Below are 23,460 nucleotides of genomic sequence, written 5' to 3'. Positions count from 1 at the left end.
AAATACACATCAAAACACAAAAATCAACACCGGAACTTAAAGGCAAATTGAGTTCAAGGCTTAAAAGCAAACTCGGGGTGTTTGTGCCACTTTGATGAGAACTTAATAGCTACACTATCACAATTTGACAATGGCAATGCTACAGATTCCTAAATATTTTTACTGCCTACCAGGTTTAACGACATGAACAATGGGTGGGTACTGGGACTTGCAAGGCAGCAGCATAACCAAAGACATTCCAACAGGACGACAAACAGTGAAAATGTCTTATAATACCACTGAGCACAAGAGCCCTGTAAAGGTCCCAAATTAACTCACCATATGTTATCATGGAAAACAGACCTTTCATATCCTATTCAGCAGCCCATTCCTCCAAGGATGTCTTCTCCCCAGTGATAAATTTAAAAGGTCTGATGACTCTATAATTTTCAGGGTTTTTTTAAATTGAAATTTAATTTAAGATGATCATGGTTTACAGTGCTTTGAAACGTATTATATGTATAAGTAAAGAAAAATGTCAATATACACGTAGAAACAAGAAGCTAAGATGGGATATCAATCACATGGCCAGAGAAGACCATCACCCTGTGGAGTGCAAACCCACAGTGATTATTGATAACTCAGCTAGAGCTCCCAAAAGATTTAAAAGTAGCTCACACTGCTCAACTGAGATGGATTCACCAGCTTTTAAAACACTCTACTGAAAATAATAAACTTTCGGTTCTTCTCTGGCACTTTTTCGTAACAATCTAAAGGCTAGAACTAGACATTTAGCATTAGTTTACATCCCAACTGGTTAAGGCAGCATTCCCCATCTTTCATTCAGGGCCTGATTTTTCTTCCTGGCATCCTAACTAAATGTTTGTGACACTGAACATATGGAGTCAATTGCAAAAAAGTGCGAGAGAGGTTAAATGCTGTGAAAGAGTTCAAACTTCATGTAAAGGACACAGTAATGCCTTTGACCCATCTCACATAAACGCATTAATCACGGCATTTGAATGCTTTTAACCTAACTTTTCAAAGCCTGTAAAGAGTGTTTTCATTCAATTATAACTTTCAAGTTGAAATATTACAGAACCCTGACTAGGAACACCAAAAGAATCTTAGCCATTTTGTCAATTGAGCCATCAGACATAAACAAATCAATAATTAGCAATATAAATGCCCAAAATTTGCTAAATGCCCAAAATATTAGTGCTTAAAACTAAATAATGGCTGAGAAATTTGGATATGTGATTTTTAGATGTTCCTGCATGCCAAGGACTGCAGCGTTTCAAGAAGGTAGCTCATCGCCACCTTCTCCAGGGCAACTGGGAATGGGCAATAAATACTGACATAGCTACTGACCATGATCAGATAAAAGTAGTAAGACGGTGCAGGATACAATCCTTGCTGCTGAGTGCTGAGGTCCAAAATGTTCCTGAAGTTTGAATTGAGGAATCATTAATACCAAACTGGTGTGGAAGGTGAAATATTTTGCCAAATAGGCAACATTGAGCTGCTGTTAGCATCACACTGTCAGTAAGAGGATGAAACTGATGCCAAGATGAGAGAAAGAGTGGTGGAAAGACTGGAGTCTTTTTTTTTGACTGAAGCGAGAAAGAACAGTTTTAAACCAGGGAATTTCTAGGATGGCTGCATCTTTTAAAGAATTCAATACCTTTTGAGAACCACGTTTGTGTAGTAGTGGGTTCAAGCAATGTGCAGATGAACTAGAGCTGAAGGGGTTTTTACAATTGAAGCTGATTAGTGCCCAGTTATCAATGGCAAAGGTGCTCTGCCTTGCCAACAACCAAATGGTTGGTTATTAGGGAGCTGAACAGCTTGGCTCTGACTAAGATAGGGAGAGAGGTAGTTGGACCAGAAGAGAAACCAGGAGGTCTGCAGCAGCCAAAAAAAACTCTATCTCAGTTCTCTATAGTATGCCACCTTAAAACTGAAGAAATCCAGCTTAACTTTCCTTCAGTAGAGGCTAGAAGCTGTTAATTTGAATTGGATAAGTCAGAAAACCTTTCACAAGTGGTGATTTGGACATGCCGGTGTTGGACTGGGGTGTACAAAGTTAAAAATCACACTACACCAGGTTATAGTCCAACAGGTTTATTTGGAAGCACTAGCTTTCAGAGCGCTGCTCCTTCATCAGGTGGTTGTGGAGAATAAGATTGTTTCGGTGTCTTACAATCTTATTCTCCACAACCACCTGATGAAGGAGTAGCGCTCCGAAAGCTAGTGCTTCCAAATAAACCTGTTGGACTATTACCTGGTGTTGGGTGATTTTTTTAACTTTTCACAAGTGGAACAGCAACACTGTACTTCTTGCCAACCAATGAAAGCATTTAGAAAAAGGTCAAGGAGAAACCTTTGACTCAGCGAGATCCATTGCAACTGATCTCGTGAACAAAGACCACAGACTGTTTTTCCAGTTTCCACTCCATCTGTGTTTGTGTTTTCCTGTTTGTGTGTGTGTGTGTGTGTGTGTGTGCGCATGCATGTGTATGAATGAGATGGAGAGAGAAAGACAGAGACAGATAGAGAGAGAGAGAGAGAGAGAAACAGAGAGACAAGAGGTGGTGATTATAAATGGGTTTAGAGTTTTCTTTAATAGTGCCCAGCCCACTGCTGGGGACACAGTTAGTCAAGGGGTGGCATGATGAGGCTCTCAAGTGGTTCGTCAGTGACCAAGCAAGCGCCTTAACTGGTGGCAGGTTAGGAAGGCTGACCACTGCCCTTCCTGCCAGAACTCAGTTCCTGAAGGGGTAGGAAATGGGGGTGGTTTCGTCCTGTTGCCAACCCACCTGTTTATCTGCCCTTCCCAGCGTCCACTGCTTTCTGGGAAGGGAAGATGCCAGCCATTTGATCCTAGCATGTGGATCATCAGATAGTCACTGTGAAGAGTCTTTTGTAAGAAGGTAAAGTGGGATTAAACAAAAGGTTGTCAGTTTTGAATCATTATGGATGACAACAGCAGAACTATTGGGAAATTATAACACTAATTTGCCACCAATTCAACATTTATACATGTCAGATGTGATCAGTGATTGTTTACCTTTCCCCAAGGGCTCTGAACAAACAATAGTATTAAATTACTCTAAATTCCCCAGAGAGAGCAACAATTCACACCCTGGATGCAATGTCTTCACTACCTTGGATTGAAGAAATTTCACATATTCCTACTTGTTTTATCTAGTTGTCACAAGCCTGAGAATTCTCCAAAATCAACAGATTTCACCTGAGCTTCAATGAGAAATCTTAGATGAGCTACTCTGGTATCAATTTATAGTGTGATGTCAACTTTCAACTATAGAATTAGAATGCCAATGCTGATTCTTCTGTCCCACCTACCTGCTCTTATAGCTGGAAGTTTCAATAGCTGAACCTCACTTTCCATCCCAATCACTAACATGTTATGTCGTATAACCACATAACGTCCTGTATTATGTGTCATGAGGTGAAAGGCTGGCCTGATCAGGCTTTACCATCAGTACAATCAGGAAGACATCCAGCTGAATTGTCAAAGTTAGGTCCTGCTTTGTGAATTGCATGTTGCTACACTATCAAATTCACAAAGTCTTACACATGATCCAGGTGTAGTAAGGATGAAAGGACTAGTTAGACTATAGGCATGATAATCCTTCTCTAAAGAATTGGATAAGTGTCCAGCCTGTTGGATATTCTTTCTTCAAAACCGTGAAGAAACCAATATTTGGCAATGCCCAACAAAATCATGTTGATGTGACTGAGCTAAAGATGCAGAGATATTTTCTCTTAATTATCTTTGGTACTTACTTGAAACAGTTTGAAATGTAATCAATAGTTGTCATTCAGTGCACTATTTGTTTGCCAATCTGAATTTTCTGTGGAGCTAATCCCCAATTACAGGCCACTTTTCTACATTTTTCAAAGTATAAATGCTAGGGCACTGCAAGAAATTTAGGGACTGGTCTAGAAACGTTTAAAGCTGACTTGGATCTATCAATCAAAAAGAAAACTTAAGCCTACAACCACCTTTAAAACAGAATTGCACAGGAGAAAAATTAGTATTGCCATTTGCTTTGTTCTGTGGATAAAATGGTGTTGTCATTACTGTATAGGTGAAAGGAGCCATTATGATTCCATTTTTGGTAAATGTTTTCTTGTGGGATGTTTCAGAACGGTCAATTAGCAATCTAGCCCTTGAGGTATTATCAAGTAATGACTTATGGCAGTACTTTTTCCAACAAAGGAATGGCTACTAAACATTCTCAGACAGCTTCAGGTAATTTGCTTATCTTTCAGAAACATCGTCCAGGATGGTGTTCATGCTCCTGATGCTGGTTCAAGTTTTCAAAGCAATCTCCAAAGTTAGTTATGGAACCAAACATTGTTAAAACTAAAGCTTGGAACTTTTCATAAATTACCCACAGTTCACCCCAAAGCATCCATCAGGAAAACTACTTTAAATGTACCACCAAATACCAGTAAAATTCCAGACTTTTGAGTGTAGGCATTTTCCTTTCATTTATAATTGTAGCACAATCCACCTTCCATGGGAATGAAGATGGAATTTTTTATGACAGGGACGTTGGGGAGAGTTATTGTACAAATGCTATACATAGTCACTGAGCTTCTTCACTTGTTCTTTTCAACTGTTAGCCAGGTTTTTTTCCTGAACGTGTTTATTGCCATCTTGAAATTCTGTAAGAGGGAAAGAGCTAAGTATTGCATTTGAATATAGTAGACACTAGAGGGCAAGCATACATTAAATGAATCCCAGAGTCTCCACTTAATATTAATTAATATATAACTACAGACGACTCTTCTAGAATGAACTGGATGAAACAGCCATTTAGAGTTGGCAGCGCTGGTTGAAATCCTGGAAGATTCATCGCAGAAATATAAAGGAATAGCACTTACTAGGGCTGCTCATTTCCAGTCAGTTCAGTGTCCAATTAGATCTCAGCTCATCTGTACCTTAACTCGACTTTCCTGCCTCTGTTTATATCTCTTTGTATCCTTACACAATCAAGATGTACGGATAATGTCAAAAATGTCATTTGTCCAGCATCTACAGCCTTTTGAGGGAGCATTGCTCCACAACTCTGTGAAATGTGTTTGTATAAAGAATGTGGCCGGAATTTCTCCATTTTCAGTTGAAGCGTTTTGTTGAGTGAGGATCACAGTGCCTGGATCAAAGCAACTTTTCTCACACAATCTTCCATGAGGAGAAAGTCAGGACTGCAGATGCTGGAGGTTAGAGTCAAAACGTGTGGCATTGAAAAAGCACAGCCGGTCAGGCAGCTTCCAAGGAGCAGGAGAGTCAACATTTTGAGCATAAGCCCTTCGTCAGGAATGCCTAAAACATCGAATCCCCTGTTCCTTGGATGGTGCCTGATCAGCTTTTCTTTTCCAGCACCACACCTTTTGACTCACGCAATCTTCCACTTTTCACCTCATTGAATATTCGACCGGGCAGAAGGGGTTGCCTTTCTGTAGGAGGAATAGCACAGGCAAAGAGGTGGGAGTGTCATAATCAAAGCCCAGCCTGCACATCACTTCAGAAGCTGCAAACTACAAACTGGCCCTGTGATGCTCAGCTGTTCTTATCGAAGGTATGTAACCAAAGAAAGGAAAGACCCCTTCCCACTGTGTGGACAGGGATCTGGAGATGCTGGTGGACAGAGAGTGGTGGAGAGAAACAGACAATCCTTCTCTTGGCTGACCACCATTTTCGGGCAGCCTGGATACAGATTTCAGCCTGGATCAGTGAAGTTGTGTCCAAGGTAAGCAGGACTCCAGCAGCGCAAAAGAAGGTCACTGAGCTTCTGCCATCCCCAATGATAAATGCCACCATTGTCTCTGTGCTATCTCGTACTGACAGGGCCACCACTCACTCTAACTCTTCCACCACATGTGCCTCTCACCCAGGCTCAGAGGCTACAAACCTCTCACTGTATTATGTCCACTCCCTGGCTCCCAGCCACCTCATCCCCCTAAACTATTAACCCTTCCTGCCTCCACGCCTCCTAGTCACTTATAGGAATCACATCACTGCTTCTCCCACTCATACATCACTACTAATGGCTCGACCATCTACTTCCAATCCCTCCTCGTTGTTTCATTGCAGCAAAAACTGCCCCACTCCCTGGACTAGTTTCTGAACAGCACTCAGACCGACCTACCTGTAATATCTGGACTGCTTGCATTTGCACTTCAAGACTGACTGTGGTCCTATCTTCGAACTGCAAGGATATGAATCCCATGACTCTGATAGATCAAAGTATTTGACTGAATGTGGCCTTCACACTGGAGTAGAATAGGATGACTGTTCATCAAATAAGGACTGCTTATCTTTGACTTTCACAAAATGGACACTTTCTTAGAGTGTATTTGCCTTGTAAACCATTGGTACATGCTGGAGCTCTGATGTTGTCACAGCATATGCTACAAAAGGGCGGCACGGTGGCACAGTGGTTAGCACTGCTGCCTCACAGCGCCGGAGACCCGGGTTCAATTCCCGCCTCAGGCGACTGACTGTGTGGAGTTTGCACATTCTCCCCGTGTCTGCGTGGGTTTCCTCCGGGTGCTCCGGTTTCCTCCCACAGTCCAAAGATGTGCAGGTCAGGTGAATTGGCCATGCTAAATTGCCCGTAGTGTTAGGTAAGGGGTAGATGTAGATGTAGATGTAGGGGTATGGGTGGGTTACGCTTCGGCGGGGCGGTGTGGACTTGTTGGGCCGAAGGGCCTGTTTCCACACTGTAAATAATCTAATCTAATCTAATCTAATTCGTCCCGCATCCCCCACCCCAGCAGCCTATAACCGAGCACTAAAGACTCGGTGTGTTAAATGGCTTACCCATATCCTTAGACTGTGAGCCCTGGTAATCTGCATTTACCCTGTCTAGTCCTGTTAGAATTTTATAGGTTTCTAAGAGATCCTCCTACCTGCTCCCCCCTTACCCCTTCAGAAGGCTGCGAGCTGAAGTCACCACACATATTTAAGAAAGAAATAGGCAGATTTCTGGAAGCTAAAAGTCTCAAGGAGTATAGAGAGAGCATGGGTGCACAGCATCAGGATACAGGATCATGTTGAACAGCACAGCAGCCTTAATGGCCTCCAACTGCTCCTACTTTCTACATTTCCATAAGCTAAATGGTAGAAATGAGCGATTGATGAAATGAACACAGCAACAAACTCAGAGGATGTCAGGTCATGAGCTGGGATTTTCAGCATGCAAAAATTGTTCCACTTACTTTGCTACCAAAATTATGCCACACAAGATACAAGATCAGCCAACAACCTGTGAGATATCCATAATTTCATATATGTTGCTGAACACGTTGCAACCACTACGCTTGTTAGCTTCATAAGAAACAGCATTGTGCTGTTAACCTCCCTGTGGTTTTCACGAGATTGCTGCATGGGCACAATAATTGTCCATTAAAATCAGTCTAGTAACTAATAATGTGCCAACTCTTTTAAAAATGTGATAATTGCTCAGAACTGGCTAACAATTGCTCTGGTCCATAAAGTGAAGAATTATAAGTCTGGAAACCCGTGCTCTCAGGTTGTGAATTTTAAGAGATTTTGAAAACGTTGGCCCAGAAATTTCAGCAATGGAGACTGGAATTGTGGACAGACCATATGGAAATATCAGGGACTCTGAGGGAATTGGCTGGAAAACTGAAAATTCCAACTGGCACAATTGCCCTGTGCCTGGAACCACCTAAAATAGTCTGTTAAAGTCAGAGATTTCAAATGGTTCAGACTCACTTCAGCTTAATACTTACTCAGCAAAAGTTACAAAATTAGGTTCAGCTCCGATTAATGAGTAGCTCCCCACTGACCATGCCTCCCTCCTCTAACCTGAACCATGCGTGCACTGAGTACTGGAAACAAACACTCCCACTCATCCAGCAACCACCTCCCACATCCTCCATCCACCCACTGATCCCCCCCATCCTCCTCCTGACCTGACCAAACATACGGCCCCCCTCCCACTCTGACCCGACACTCCCCCCAACCTACTCTAAACACCTATCCACTAACCTATCAGCACTCACCTACCTGGTACCCTAATGACTGAATGCCCTACCCTCTTCACCAACCTGGAATTGTGGACAGATCATATGGAAATATCAGGGACTCTGAGGGAATTGGTTGGAAAACTGAAAATTCCAACTGGCACAATTGCCCTGTGCCTGGAACCTGTGCCTATGTCACACTTGCCTTAGATACTTACTCCTTTGTAAGCTGTCAAAGTGGAAATTGGACACTCCAGCCACAGTATACAGTGCTTCCTGCTGGAAGATGAAGAATGGTTTTGACAATGATCTTTCTCCGTTGCCCGCTCTCATTTTTCCTTGACAGGTCTCACCCATTTCACATCAAGAGGCTCCTTCCCAGGAATTCCAGAGTAGACTGAAGCTAAATGTGAGGTTTTATTTGCCTGATCAGGGTGAGTTCAGAATTTCTGAGCCATTAGTTTTACACGTTGTCGTATGTTTTCTTCTGTCTCATTTATTGTCTTTCAATCCAAACTTACTCTCCGTAAATTTGTTTTTCTTTTCATACCTGATGACATTAAATTCATCCACTTTCGATTCACCTGCTTAGTCCTTGCCCTGTTTCTTCCCTGATCCTAACTGCCTCGTCAGCAATGACTAAATGTCCAATTGCTCAGCCCCCAAGTCCTCGAAATCCCTCCATAAACCTCTCTCTTCTACTTTAAGACACACAAAAAAACCTACCACTTTGTTCTAGATTTTGGTCTCCTGTCCTAATATTTCTACAGGACTTGCGTAAAACATTTGATTAAATTCCTGTTACATTATCTGGATGTTTTATTATGTTAAAAGTGCGTGTTTAAATGCCTGCTAATTGTAAGGATTCTGTGTAAAATGAGCTCGGATGCCTCAATCGCGGGAGCATTGGCCTCAACATTAAAATGTTTCCAATTTGGTATCAATTAGAGATTTTACTCAAAAAAGCCTCTGGATAACTCGAGTGTGAATGTAGTAGGGAGTGGTCTTGTGGTCACAGCTTAGATGAGCTATTGAAGCACAGCGATGGGAACTGTATTATGTTTCTGGCTCTGCTCTAGCAAAGCCTTTCTTGAATACCCAAAATGCAAGTGCTCAATCCTGTAGACTTGTAGAGCAACAACTAAGAAGATTCCAAGAGTTAAGAGTTCTTGCACAATTCTAAGGTCCCAGAACACAAAATGGGGAAATGCACAGAAACCAAATGGCTGTTTTTCTCTCTCTCTGATTACCAATTTACCAATCAAATCATACTTTCAAACTAATAAGTCAAAGCCGCATGGACTCAGTTCAAAATAGAATGATGAAAAGCAATGAATGAGGCTTTTCAGCCCATCAAAGCCAATTCTAGCTCTTTATTAGAATATGTTCAGGATAGGTGAATTGGCCACACTAGATTGCCCAAAGAGTTCAGGCATTCGGTCAAATGACCTGTTTCCATATTGTAGGGATTCTATGATTCAATTATCATGGTTATGGGTATGTTTGCCGGGCTGGGAAGTTAATGTGCAGACATTTCGTCCCCTGTCTAGGTAAAATCTTCAGTGTTTTCATATATACACGACAATGAACAATCAGCACCAAATAAATTTCAGAAGACACAGTACAGGAGGCTCCAAAACACTGAAGATATCACCGAGACAGGGTTTCAGACGATATATCTGAAAATCAACTTCCCAGCTCGGTGAGCATACCCACAACTATGATAACTGACACCCGTGCTACAAATCTTTACACAAACGTTGCACTACACAATTGTTCTCACTTTCCTACTCTTAAGTCAGAGACTGGCTTATACAAACCCTTCTGTCACATGATTTTGAGTACCTTTATTGCTCTCCACAAAAGACTCTGGGTACTGGTAAATAGAAGTTTAGGACGAATATCAATAGCTTTTGTTAGATAACAGTAAAAATGAATATGGAACAAAGACAAATTGAGTTGAGGTACCAAAAGGCAAAATGCATTGAATAGTAGAATACACTTGATGGACTAAATGGCCTGTATCTGTGCTACAAAGATTCTCTAATAGGTTGAACAGGTTGAATGGTCCACTCCTCTGTTCCTCGGCTTAAATTCAAAAACTCAGGATGGGACTGCATGGTGTTAAATATGAAGGAAATCACAGCACCCTACTTGGGTTGGAATAAGAAGTACAGTTGGAGAAAAACAGGGAAGAAACTTGAGGGGATGGGGGAGGAGAAACTTTCCTGTGGCTGGAACAATAACTGGCACAATTGAAGATGAGATCAATATCACTTACAGGACATCACAGCAACAGTTCCTCAGGGCAACATCCTAGGCTCAACTTAGGCCTGAATTCTGCCAGAGCGAGGCAAGGGATTTACCAAGATTCACCCCAACCCAGAGACCGAACGGGGGTTGTGTATTTGAAAATACTTTATTTCTTTTACATTCCACACCACAATCCAGGCCTGTGCACCAAAGTGCTTTCATCATTAAGTGGGACGATGCACCTTTCAGTGCATCCTCGGCTTGGGCCTTGGAATTTTCCCAGCCTAAGATTTGCCATCCCTGCCCATGCCTTGGCTACATAATTTCAGGGTGGGCAAAGACTCTGAACAAGGCGACATAGATACTTGAAGAGAAGACCAAAGCCAGGCATGTTGAGATCTTCGTTTAATTTGCAGAGCCTGTGCTTCACTCCCAAGGTAATGAGGCAGAAAGGCTGAGGATTTCTGATCTTTTTTTTGGCTTCAACATTTTTCAGAACTTCTCCAATGAGCTTCAAGAGTTAAACCATTTGTAGTGAAATCACACCTTTGACAAAATTTTAGTTCTACATTAATTGCTTGTGGCATCCTTTGATAGTTTTAAGTATGGGGAGGCACAAGTAAAGTAACTTTTACATATTAAAGTAGAAATGGGTAAATCATCTATGTGGTATACTATCCCTTAAAATTACAGTTAGAAATTACTTGAACAATACTGATTATTATATCATCCAAGGCTAAAATCAGTGAGGAACAAATGCATACTTGTAATTCACCGTTAAACTCAAATTATTCCAGAAAAAATATAGAAATTAGAATTAATTTCCTCTAAACTTCATCTTTAATTATGTTGGTGTTTATAGTTTGGCACTTGACCATAGCATACATTTCTTCCTAAATTATACAGACACACAAATACTATAAAATTCACAAAGGTTCCAAAAGTACCCTCTAACCAACCTCGGACTGAATCCAAATTTGAAAGAAATTCCATAAAGGATTAAGACCAATGACTGGATCACCGTCAGGGAAGGAGTTTGTATCAATGTTGTCATATGTGACAGACATGCAGATCTGCTGCAACAACCTCTATATGCCCTTTCTAAAGGAGGGAAATAAAGAGTAAAAAGAGGCATATCCAACCATGGATTCTAATCTATAAATCCATCTTTCAGCATACTTATTTGGCCTCTTTATGGAACCCAAATCTTTACAGCAAATAAGCATTTCCAATCTAACTGAATTTCTTTATAATGAAGAAAACAGGCTCAAAATAAAACTTCATGTACCAGAAATGCAGTGGTCAGCTGAACCACGCACATTTATATTGCCAGAATAATTGAATTTACCACTAATAAATATGATTTTAAGTATGGGCATAGTATCAGCACAAAACTTTATTATGTGGAAAATTCTTTCAGTTCTCTGTAGCACAGGATTTTACGTGTTATATATCGCTGCAGCAGCTGCCATGGGGACATTTCAAGGGAGACTCTGGTATAAAGCAGTAAATTTTCATTTTGGCACTCAAACTAATAAACAAAAGGAAAGTTGTCACATTACACTTGCACAGCAGTAGTTTGTATTCATAGGCACCTGCTCGCTAAGCTAGAATTCATCTGGCAGAACCTGGTTTTGTACAATTGTCTTCAGACAATACTTCGGAGAATTTTTGCAGAAGAATCACTATTTAGTCAGTGAAACCAATGTTAATTGTACACTCTGGGAGGGCCGGCATTCTCATCATATTTGCTCTTAATTTAATGTTTTATTTTCCTATGAGAGTCAAGACACACACCCACAAACTGTGGACTAGAGTTATATGCTGGAAAAGCACAGCAGGTCAACAGCATCCGAGGAGCAGGAAAATCGACATTTCAGGCAAAAGCCAATTCAATTTTCCTGCTCCTCGGATGTTGCCTGACCTGCCGTGCTTTTCCAGCACCACTCTAATCTTGACTCTGATCTCCAGCATCTGCAGTCCCCACTTTAATCCAGAGTTATATGCTGCCTGTCCTATAACGACATTCAAGATGGCATGCCTCTTTTGCAAACCATTTATACCCTGCCCCACAATATGAGTTGCCTAACTTATAATCATAACCCATCACTATACCCAGTCTTGTCAGTTTTTTTGCTATTCATCCATAGGATGTGGATACTTTTCCTATATATTGTCCATCCCTCAGAGTCGACTAAAATGCAATGGGTCCGGAGTCACATGTAGGCAAGACCAGGTAAGCACAGCAGATTTCCTTCCCTTCCCTAAAAGAACATGAATTAACTAAATGGGTTTTGTCAACAATCAACAATGGTTAACATGACTTCCATTAAGATAGCTTTTTATTCCAGATTCTTGGAGTCATAGAGTCATAGAGATGTACAGCATGGAAACAGACCCTTCAGTCCGACTCATCCATGCCGACCAGATATCCCAACCCAATATAGTCCCATCTGCCAGCGCCCGGCCCATATCCCTCCAACCCTTCCTATTCATATATCCATCCAGATGCCTTTTAAATGTTGCAATTGTACCAGCCTCCACCACCTCCTCTGGCAGCTCATTCCATACACGTACCACCCTCTGTGTGAAAAGGTTGCCCCATAGATCTTTTTTATATCTTTCCCCTCTCACCCTAAACCTATGCCCTCTAGTTCTGGATTCCCCGACCCCAGGGAAAAGACTTTGTCTATTTATCCTATCCACGCCCCTCATGATTTTATAAACCTCTATAAGGTCACCCCTCAGCCTCCGATGCTCCAGGGAAAACAGCCCAGCCTGTTCAGCCTCTCCCTGTAGCTCAAAACCTCCAACCCTGACAACATACTTGTCAATCTTTTCTGAACCCTTTCAAATTTCACAACATCTTTCTCGTAGGATGGAGACCAGAACTGCACGTAATATTCCAACAGTGGCCTAACCAATGTCCTGTACAGCCGCAACATGACCTCTCAACTCCTGTACTCAATACTCTGACCAATAAAGGAAAACATCCCAAATGCCTTCTTCACTATCCTATCTTTATCCATTATTCATAGGAATAATGTGATCAAGGAGAGTCAGCATGGTTTTGTGAAGGGCAGGTCGTGCCTCACAAACCTTATTGAATTCTTTGAGAAGGTGACCAAGGAAGTGGACGAGGGTAAAGCAGTAGATGTGGTGTATATGGATTTTAGCAAGGCGTTCGATAAGGTACCCCATGGCAGGCTAATGCAAAAACTACGGAGGTATGGCATTGAGGGTGCATTAGAGGTTTGGATTAGGAATTGGCTGGCTGGAAGGAGACAGAGGGTAGTAGTTGATGGTACAGATTCATCTTGGAGCGCAGTTACTAGCGGTGTTCCACAAGGATCTGTTTTGGGAACATTGCTGTTTGTTATTTTTATAAATGACCTGGAGGAGGGGCTTGAAGGCTGGGTGAGCAAGTTTGCGGATGACACGAAAGTCGGTGGAGTTGTGGACAGCGAAGAAGGATGTGGCAGGTTACAGCGGGATATAGATAAGTTGCAGAGCTGGGCAGTAAGTTGGCAAATGGAATTCAATGTAGCTAAGTGTGAAGTCATTCACTTTGGTAGGAGTAACAAGAAGATGGATTACTGGGCTAATGGTAGACTACTTGGTAGTGTGGATGAGCAGAGGGATCTTGGTGTCCATGTACACAGATCATTGAAAGTTGCCACCCAGGTAAATAGTGCTGTGAAGAAGGCATATGGTGTACTGGGCTTTATTGGTAGAGGAATTGAGTTCCGGAGTCCTGAGATCATGTTGCAGTTGTATAAGACTCTGGTGCGGCCTCATCTGGAGTATTGTGTGCAGTTTTGATCGCCAGACTATAGGAAGGATGTGGAGGCATTGGAACGAGTGCAGAGGAGGTTTACCAGGATGTTGCCTGGCATGGTAGGAAGATCGTATGAGGAAAGGTTGAGGCACTTGGGGCTTTTCTCATTGGAGAAAAGAAGGTTTAGGGGAGATTTGATAGAGGTGTACAAGATGATTAGGGGTTTAGATAGGGTTGACAGTGAGAACCTTTTTCCGCTAATGAAGTCAGCTGTTACTAGGGGACACAGCTTTAAATTAAGGGGCGGTAGGTATAGGACAGATGTTAGGGGTAGATTTTTTACTCAGCGGGTTGTGAGTTCATGGAATGCCCTGCCAGTAGCAGTGATGGACTCGCCCTCTTTATGGTCATTCAAGCGGGCATTGGACAAGCATATGGAGGTTATTGGGCTAATGTAGGTTAGGTAGGCTTTGGTCGGCGCAACATCGAGAGCCAAAGGGCCTGTACTGCGCTGTATTTTTCTATGTTCTATGTTCTATGTTCTATATCTACCTGTGACTCCACTTTGAAGGAGCTATGAACCTGCACTCCAAGGTCTCTTTGTTTAGCAACACTTCCTAGGACCTTACCATTAAGTGTATAGGTCCTGCTAAGATTTGCTTTCCCAAAATGCAGCACCTCACATTTATCTGAATTAACCTCCATCTGCCACTTCTCTGTGGTAATCTGAGGTAACCTTCTTTGCTGTCCATTACACCGCCAATTTTGGTGTCCTCAGCAAATGTAGTAACTATACCTCTTGTGCCCACATCCAAATCATTTATATAAATGATGAAAAGTAGTGGACCCAGTACCGATCCTTGTGGCACTCCACTGGTCACAGGCCTCCAGTCTGAAAAACAACCCTCCACCACCACCCTCTGTCTTCTACCTTTGAGCCAAGTCTATATCCAAATGGCGAGTTCCCCTGTATTCCATGAGATCTAACCTTGCTCACCAGTCTCCTACGGGGAACTTTGTCATATGCATTATTTGTTTAATTCAAATTGCACCATCTGCAATAGTGAGATTCAAAGCCATGTCGTCAGAACTGGGGTTCTGGTTACTAGTCCAGTGACATTACCATTATGCTACCAACTCCCAAACTCTGTTATTTTGTAGCACAGTGAGTGACGCACAACTTTTTATGCACCAGTCACTGAGTCATTCAACTAAATATAAAAAAGAAAAAACTTCAGGCAACGCATCAAGGCAATTATAAAAAAAAGTTTTATTTCAGTTTTATCTTGAAAGAGAAATGATTTTGCATATTCGAAAAAAATGTAAACATGTTTAGAATTTATTTGAGGAATATTTTGTGGGCGGCACTGCTACCTCACAGCGCCAGAGACCCGGGTTCAATTCCTGCCTCAGGCGACTGACTGTGTGGAGTTTGCACGTTCTCTCCCGTGTCTGCGTGGGTTTTCTCCGGGTGCTCCGGTTTCCTCCCACAGTCCAAAGATGTGCAGGTCAGGTGAATTGGCCATGCTAAATTGCCCGTAGTGTTAGGTAAGGGGTAGATGTAGGGGTATGGGTGGGTTGCGCTTCGGTGGGGCAGTGTGGACTTGTTGGGCCGAAGGGCCTGTTTCCACGCTACTAATTAGATTAGTAATCTAATCTAATTTTGTTTAATTTAAGATTACTGAGAAATTTTATTGGTTTCTCTACATTTCTAGGTTGCAAAGTATCAAATTGGATTTGAACATGGAACAGATTTGAATAGATTTATTCAACAGGCCTCCTCTCACAAATATCGGTGTAGGAATAGAGCCAGGTTAATGTCAAACAGAGCCCACACCATCTTTGGTCACCAAATCTACAGAAAGAGAGACTCATATCAAAAATACCCTGAAGAGATGGCCCTCTCTGTAATAATTTCTGGCTGTGCCAATCATGCTTTAATTTGGAAAGAGCTACATTATTGTACAAATAACCAAACTGTTGAGGTATCCTATGTAAAGCTTGTGTTGACACTAAGTAGGGTGAAAATGGTCAATAGTACACTGGACTATGCTCATAAGCATATATACATATGCTATACCAATATGAATATATATATAGTAAGCGAATATATATTACTTATATTCCATTATGTCAATATACATTAATACTTCACCAAGGTGAGAACAGATACAAATGTTGTATCAAGATGGAAATGCACATTCATATTAATGAGAAAATAAACACAAGATGTAATGTTTCCACTTGTTTAGTAACACTAATTATAGCAGCATCATCAGAACTTCAAACTAGGTGCATTATTTCTCAACTGCATACATCTGTGTTTTCAATATTGCTTTACATTAACTTAAGATTCAATTCAACTGAACCATCTCCGAAGAAAAGCTCCAAGCCAAAACTGAGGAGATTGTAGTAGTTCAGGAAGACTATTCAAATTGAGCTAATTTTCATAGGCACACATCCACTGACAAATCAATTTAAAAACTGCTTCCTGACAAAATGTTTAATTTACGGAAATAACTAACTAGTGCACCAATGAAAAGTTCAATTGCTCATAATAATTGTTTTAAAGTCATTTTAAATAGGGATAGTTAAAGGCAGGGGACTGGGTCCCATTATTAAAATGCTTCTTTTTATTCATCAAGACATTTCAACTGTTTTAATAAAAATGCAACAGGTTTCACACCTTAAATATAAAGAATAATTTTCATAGAAAGAAAATAATTATTCTGTAATGTTGTCTGATTCTGCTAGTTCCTGAGCAATTTTGTTTGTGATTATGCAAATGAATTTTAGCAGAAACTATAACCTAATTTTAAGCACACTTTCAGCACAATCTCCAAAGGTACTCAAAGCAGAAACTGTTTCTCTAGCGGCATATCACTTTCTCTTTAGCCCTAAAAACTTTGAAAACCTCTCATATCTTTAAAATAAATTGTGCAAATGTAATGTTTGATTCATTGCAGTAGCACGCAAGTCACATTAGCCTACGTTAACATGGTTGATTTCCTCATGCTGAAGTATAAAATGCTCAGCCCTTTTGCATTAAAGTAGCATATATAAAGAGGGTGTGGATTTTTATTCTGATTGCAGCCTCAAGTCAAGCCTCTCACCTCTCTGTCCTTGGGGCTGAGAATCTGGTGATTTGCACTGGCTTCATGCAAACAATACTTTCAATTTTCCTGTCGTAGCAAGAAAAACTTTACCATTAAAAAACAAACTGCTGAAACTTAAATCTCAGGGAACTTCAGCACCAGCCCTAGAAGGCTGCATTCAATCCGTTCAGGTGAAGGAAACATAATTTTATTAGATTAGATCAGATTAGATTAGATTAGATTAGATTAGATTACTTACAGTGTGGAAACAGGCCCTTCGGCCCAACAAGTCCACACCGCCCCGCCGAAGCGTAACCCACCCATACCCCTACATCTACATCTACATTTACATTTACCCCTTACCTAACACTATGGGCAATTTAGCATGGCCAATTCACCTGGCCTGCACATCTTTGGACTGTGGGAGGAAACCAGAGCACCCGGAGGAAACCCACGCAGACACGGGGAGAACGTGCAAACTCCACACAGTTGCCAAGTAAACTCAGTGTTAAACATGGTGTTTTTATTTATCTGCATGAATGGTTACTTTTTTTTATAAATGTCAAAGAAACAGAGCTTAAATACTTTTCACCTTGTACCTGAGCAGCTAAGGAATTCTAAAGAGTACACATTGGTTAAGTACAGGAAAATTATGGAAAAAAAACTCAATGAATACATGGTACGTTTTCCAGCCATGAGTCTTCAAAGTTCAGCTGAGTCTATCATCGTTGTTATTCTGCATGTGATCTCCAGAGAGGTTTTCCTCATTTTCGAATTAACCCCTTAGACTTTCTCTGTTGTGAGGAGTCATCAGTTAAGTGCCAAGATTGAGGTGGGCAATAGGAGTTGGTGGGATTGGTCGGCCAATCACAATTCAGTAGAGAATCCCAGGAGTGCTGCAGAGCCAGGAGTGAACACTCCTGCTTCTCAAAGCTTTACAGGAATATTTTTAAACACATCTTCGAGGGATGTCCACCAATAAGCCTTGATGACTTGCTGAAGACTCCTGAGGGAGCAGGCCCAGGACCTGCTCTGTTCATTTGCACACCTATGTAATGAAGCAGTTCTGAAATGAATGCTTGACCTTTCATTAACATATGGAATAGGCCTGTCTCAGGTGCTCAATACACAATTGTGTTAGTATTCCTCTCTTTGGTCTATCATAGTCTAGGTCTTTATTCATTGTATTTTATGCCCTCAAATAAATGCAACCAGGTTTAACTTCTGTGCCTAAGAGTTTAAATGTAAATTGCAATTGAATCTACAGGAAATGTGCAAATTTGTAGCTGATTGAAAAATAGTTTGATTTGATTGACAGCAAATCAAAGATATGAGGAGATACAGAGCCTTGCAATTGCTGGAAAATTAATACAAACAGAAAATCCTGGAGCCAAAGGCCTGAAAGCATCTGAAAGGGAAACTTGTGTTACACTTTCAGTGCATGCCTTTGGTCAGTTCCAATAAGGTGTTCACACTCAAATTTCTTTCTCAAATGCTGACAGACTAGTTTCAAACACTTTCTATGTTTATAAAAAAGATTAAATTTTACCCCCAAAAAGAAAACAAAACAAGCTAAGTAAAACCTGCATGGGATTTGTTAAAAAGAACAAATCTTAAGACTTCTGTAACCTAGCAAACAGTTTTAAATATCATGTCTATATTCATATTTTCCAACGTGGCACTCTATTCTTTTTAGAATCTAGTGTCGAGAGTGTGATGCTGGAAAAGCACAAACAGGTCAGGCAGCATCCGAGGTGCAGGAGAATTGACGTTTCGGGCAAAAGATCTTCATCATCCTTTTTGGAATCTGTTCAGCAAGCCAATTTGAGTGGAGAAACAACCAATTTAGATGGAACTTAATTCAGACACGGGGTATGTAAGAATATTGGACGTCCAAAATCAAACATCTTAATATCAGCAATGCAGCCTAAATTTTTGTCCGTATGCCTGTGGAGGTAATTAACAGTTTTACCTCTAACGAGGGAGGGAGACAAAAAGAAAATCACGTTTTACAAGAGTTCAGTGAGCTGACTAGACACAGTAACTATGATCAGTCAGAAAAACAGAAGAGTTATTAGCTTCACCCTGAACCACCTACTTAACGTGGGGCCACTGGTGATAGTTAACAGAGCCAGGCTGAGGTGACAAGCTTTGGACCTGCATGAGAAAATCCAATTGAAAAGCAGCCAAGAGGAACAACAGGGTAGAAACAGATGTTCCAGCTACCAAGAGTTACAGGTCTGTAAGGAAAATTTATGACAAAAGCTCTGCACTGGACAGCCTCAAGAGCTCAACTTTTAATTTGTTTACCGGCCCACGCCCACCCCTCTTACTGACAGGCTTGGCTCAGATTGACAGGCATCCTCTCAACATCATATACATGTATGCAAATTAAGTGCCTTTGCTTCTCAAACAAAAACCTCCTCCAGTCAAAGGGAGCTAGCAGAAAGTCCGAACAAAAAAACTTTTGTTGCAAACACATGCCCAATTGAGTTAGTCCATAAATAAACTAATTTCAAACTCCGTGAGTTCGGAGCCAAAGAAAACAAACTAATGGAAAAATGACACTCTTCACACAAGTAAAAAGAATAACACATTCTAGTACTGTAGTTTATCAAGATTAGACAAGTCCAAGTCCATACAGAAATTGTAGGAAATGTTTAATTTTTTTTATTAAAAAGTCCAGCTTTATCAAGCAGATAAGCTTTCAGCAGTTCAATGACATGTAGCTCAGTGAACTGTGACTCATGACTGCCTCTTCACAGTGGAGTAAAACTGGCCTGAAACTATATATCCTATTAGGAACCCACAAAAAAAGGGGGCTGTGTCACGGTAAATTGCTGGTAATCAATAGGTAATGATCATCATGTTTTCTGGTCTATACATTCAAGGGTGGGACCTGTCCTCAGCCCTTTCTTTTTGTAGCCAGTTAACTCAGTCCCACGGTTTCCTAGCTGACCGAGTTGAAGGTTAATGATACCTGTCTTTTTAAGTGTCACATGATTTTAGGAAAAATAAATCATTGCTAAATGCAGGATTTGGTCCACACGATACTGAAAGTGGCATTCTTATAATCAGTATTTGAAGTGCTGCACTGACTCACAGAACAGAATGCCATTCCAATTGCTCGCCTCAAAGGATTATTCTTAAAAAGAAAACCAGCAGGAATGCAAGAAATTAGTTATCAAAGCTATACATTTATTATGAGAAAACCACTATGAATTTTAAAATATATAAGCAAAGCACTGAGGTCCACAAAGGAAAAATATTCTTCTGATTCTGCTGCTGCCTCTGTATTTTATTAGCAAATTATTATTTGGCTGGCAGTTTTGTAAAGTAAATAGAACAGCTGTACCAGCTCATTACAGAATAATATCTTGCCTTATATTTACTTAAGTGGAGCTAATTGCCTAATTACACAGTATTAAATAAGGTGTCAGCATCCAAAAACAAACTGGAAATCAGTTTATGAATGCTGTGGTTATTAGATTATGGTGATTGTTTTTAACTAAAAGGTCAACACAAATGATTGCCTTTCTCCACAAAACAAATTGTCTGCACAGATTTGGTTACATAATAAAATAAAATGATTAAAATGCCTCATTGACTGTGAAACAACATTTATTAATAGAGCATGACTGGATCTTTTAAGTAGAGTCAAATTTACAAATGAGTACACAAATGAGTTAATGTAAAGCCAAGTCACAATTGTCTACACTTTTCCTCTATAAACTATATAGTTTATACGACGTTATAACTCAGATTTGAATTGCATGTTATTTCTCTATTCACTTCATGCAGATGTTTAAAAGAAACATTATTTTACAGAATTAATTGATCTGTACATATATGAACATGAATATTATGTATGTTCACACTTTTAAAGTTTAACTCAAACACTTCGCTTTTTAACTGTTCTAATTTACTTGTTAATATAATTAATAAAATGTCATTGAATGTACTCCCCTGTTTTCCAGCTGTGACAGGTAAACAAATGAGCAGTCTGTGATGAGTCTGCCGATTTCAATCAGACTAATAATTGGGATGTTAGGCTTGACTTCAATGCATGTGAATCAGTAAAGCAGGGGTTCTGTTTCAATATTCAGACGTGCACCTCTCAGAAATGTACGAACAAAGACAATGACTGAGGCCAAGATGCCGTACAACTGAATTGCCAACCGATACTTATTGCCTTTAATCGCATATGAAAAATAAGAGGGTGCATGGCAAGACAACTGGTTAGTATGGCAAGGAACCCCAGCAAGGCATTAGGATGCACAGAGAACAGGCCATTCCACCTCTCAAACTTGTTCACGCATTCAATTAGATCATGGGTGAGCTACAATTTAACTCCCATGAACCATCATGGTTGTATAATCGTTAATATACATACCTAACAAGAAATATATCGAGTTAAGCTCTAAACTATCAAATTGACTTGTTCTCAACAGCTTTTTAGTGGAGACAGTGTCCCTCAGTGGGAAACTATGCTTCCTGACCTCACCCTGAAAGGCCCAGCGCAAATTTTAAGATTATGCTTCCTTGTTCTGGACCTCCACCCCACCGCCCCAGTAGTTTCACCAAACCTAACTTATCAGCTTCTTTAATCAATTTAAATGCCTCAGTAAGATCACCCCTTAATCCCTGTGCTCAAAAGGAAAAGAGGAGTATTTGTGGTAAGAGAAAACAAAACTATTAGACTGCATTTAAGAACTTTAAAGTAGAATACATCCAAAGGAACTGTACAGAGGGCAGATAAAAAATACAACAATGCAAGGCAAAGTACCGTCTGACAGACTTCTGAAACATACAAATTATTGTAACAACAGGTATGAATAACCCCAAATCAAATATTTGATATTGCTAATTTGATAGATCCAGGGAATTCTGACCAATCAAATTATACCCGTGAAGTAAAAAGAGAATGACAGTATATTATACACATGGCTTCTCGAAATGCTAAAGTACATGTGAATTTTTACTCAAAAGGATGCATGATGGCAAAGATTAGTGATATGTTTCAAATATCTTCATTGTATCAATTATTTAGATAACTTCTTTTTTATATACTCCTGAAGATCATGTTACCCAAAACTGAAGAAATATTTGCTGCTTGTAGCCATAAAAGCACAGACATTGCTGAATACATCACAATAAAACAATGCTATCTGTACTTTGTTTTCAAAGTTCACCACACAGAAATAATCTGTACTGTCCTGATTTTTAATTCACCTCAACAGAATAAATTACTTAAATTAGTATATGCGTAATCAATGTAATATTGATCAACAAATTTCTAACAATCTGAAATGGCCCCCCTATTGAAAAGCTAAAGCCCTCTAGTTTTGCACAGATCCATAAAAGGATTAATGACTTTACAATTGTCCTTAATGGGATCATGAATTGATGATAATAATTCCATCACACTGCCTTTGCTTTGCCGAAATTTGGAGTATTTAAAATGATATAAAAATATTTCTCTCATCTGGCAAATAAGCAACTGGCAGCAGAGAATCTAGTGAGAATCTAATCCATCCATTTTCCAGGACAGATCAGGTAGATTGTGTTATTCTGCAAATACAAATTTGCAGATCCAACAGCAACATAAGGAGAAATTGGTGGAGAATGCCTAGGTCACTCCTGTTGCATTTCTCCCAGCATTGAGAGGCCTGAAAGGGACCACTGCAAACCCCTCCAAAATTCAATTCTTGAGGAATGTTTTATGGAACAAGCTGTGCATTGGAAAAAGCTTCCAACAACATGTGTTCGTACACCCAACACATTGTCTAGAGGAATTAAGGGCTACGGGGAGAATGCTGGCAAGTGGAGCTGAAATGCGCATCAGCCATGATTGAATGGCGGAGTGGACTCGATGGGCCGAATGGCCTTACTTCCACTCCTATGTCTTATGGTCTTATGGTCAATCCCCCAGTATCTGTGCACTCCCATGTGCAACCTGACCCACACAAACAGGCCTAACCTGCCAATGCACAGGTCTAATCAAGCTGTACCCTTTGTTACCCAAAACAAGCTTCAAAAACATTAGCGGCCTGAATTTGAAACGTTCAGGTCTCCTAATTGCTTCATTGAGCATTAGCTACTGTTGCTGGCCTGATACTGCTGTCAGTCATCACCCAACCCAAACCTTCTCCCCTGAAGTGTTTCAAAATAAAAGATAACCATGGACAGGTGTGCAGCTGCATGCACCTCTGTACCAAACACACAGGTCAGACTATCAAACTCTGTGGGACAATTTCCACTGTTTGTGATCTATAGTGAGATTCTGAGTGAATCTAATGGTTGATAGTAAAAAAAAGAGGAACAGACCCC

General features: G+C 40.5%; 1 protein-coding gene across 6 annotated transcripts in view; it reads right to left on the bottom strand.

Moving 5' to 3' along the window:
- LOC140479741 (adhesion G protein-coupled receptor D2) overlaps positions 1–23,460 on the bottom strand; it is a 287,369-nt gene that overhangs the window by 173,683 nt on the left and 90,226 nt on the right. The window lies entirely within an intron of this gene.

The sequence above is a fragment of the Chiloscyllium punctatum genome, chromosome 7 (genome assembly GCF_047496795.1).
Source record: "Chiloscyllium punctatum isolate Juve2018m chromosome 7, sChiPun1.3, whole genome shotgun sequence".
Classification (NCBI taxonomy): domain Eukaryota; kingdom Metazoa; phylum Chordata; class Chondrichthyes; order Orectolobiformes; family Hemiscylliidae; genus Chiloscyllium; species Chiloscyllium punctatum.
The sequence above is the reverse complement of the archived record's forward strand: the minus strand, read 5'-3'. Positions and strand labels throughout refer to the sequence as shown.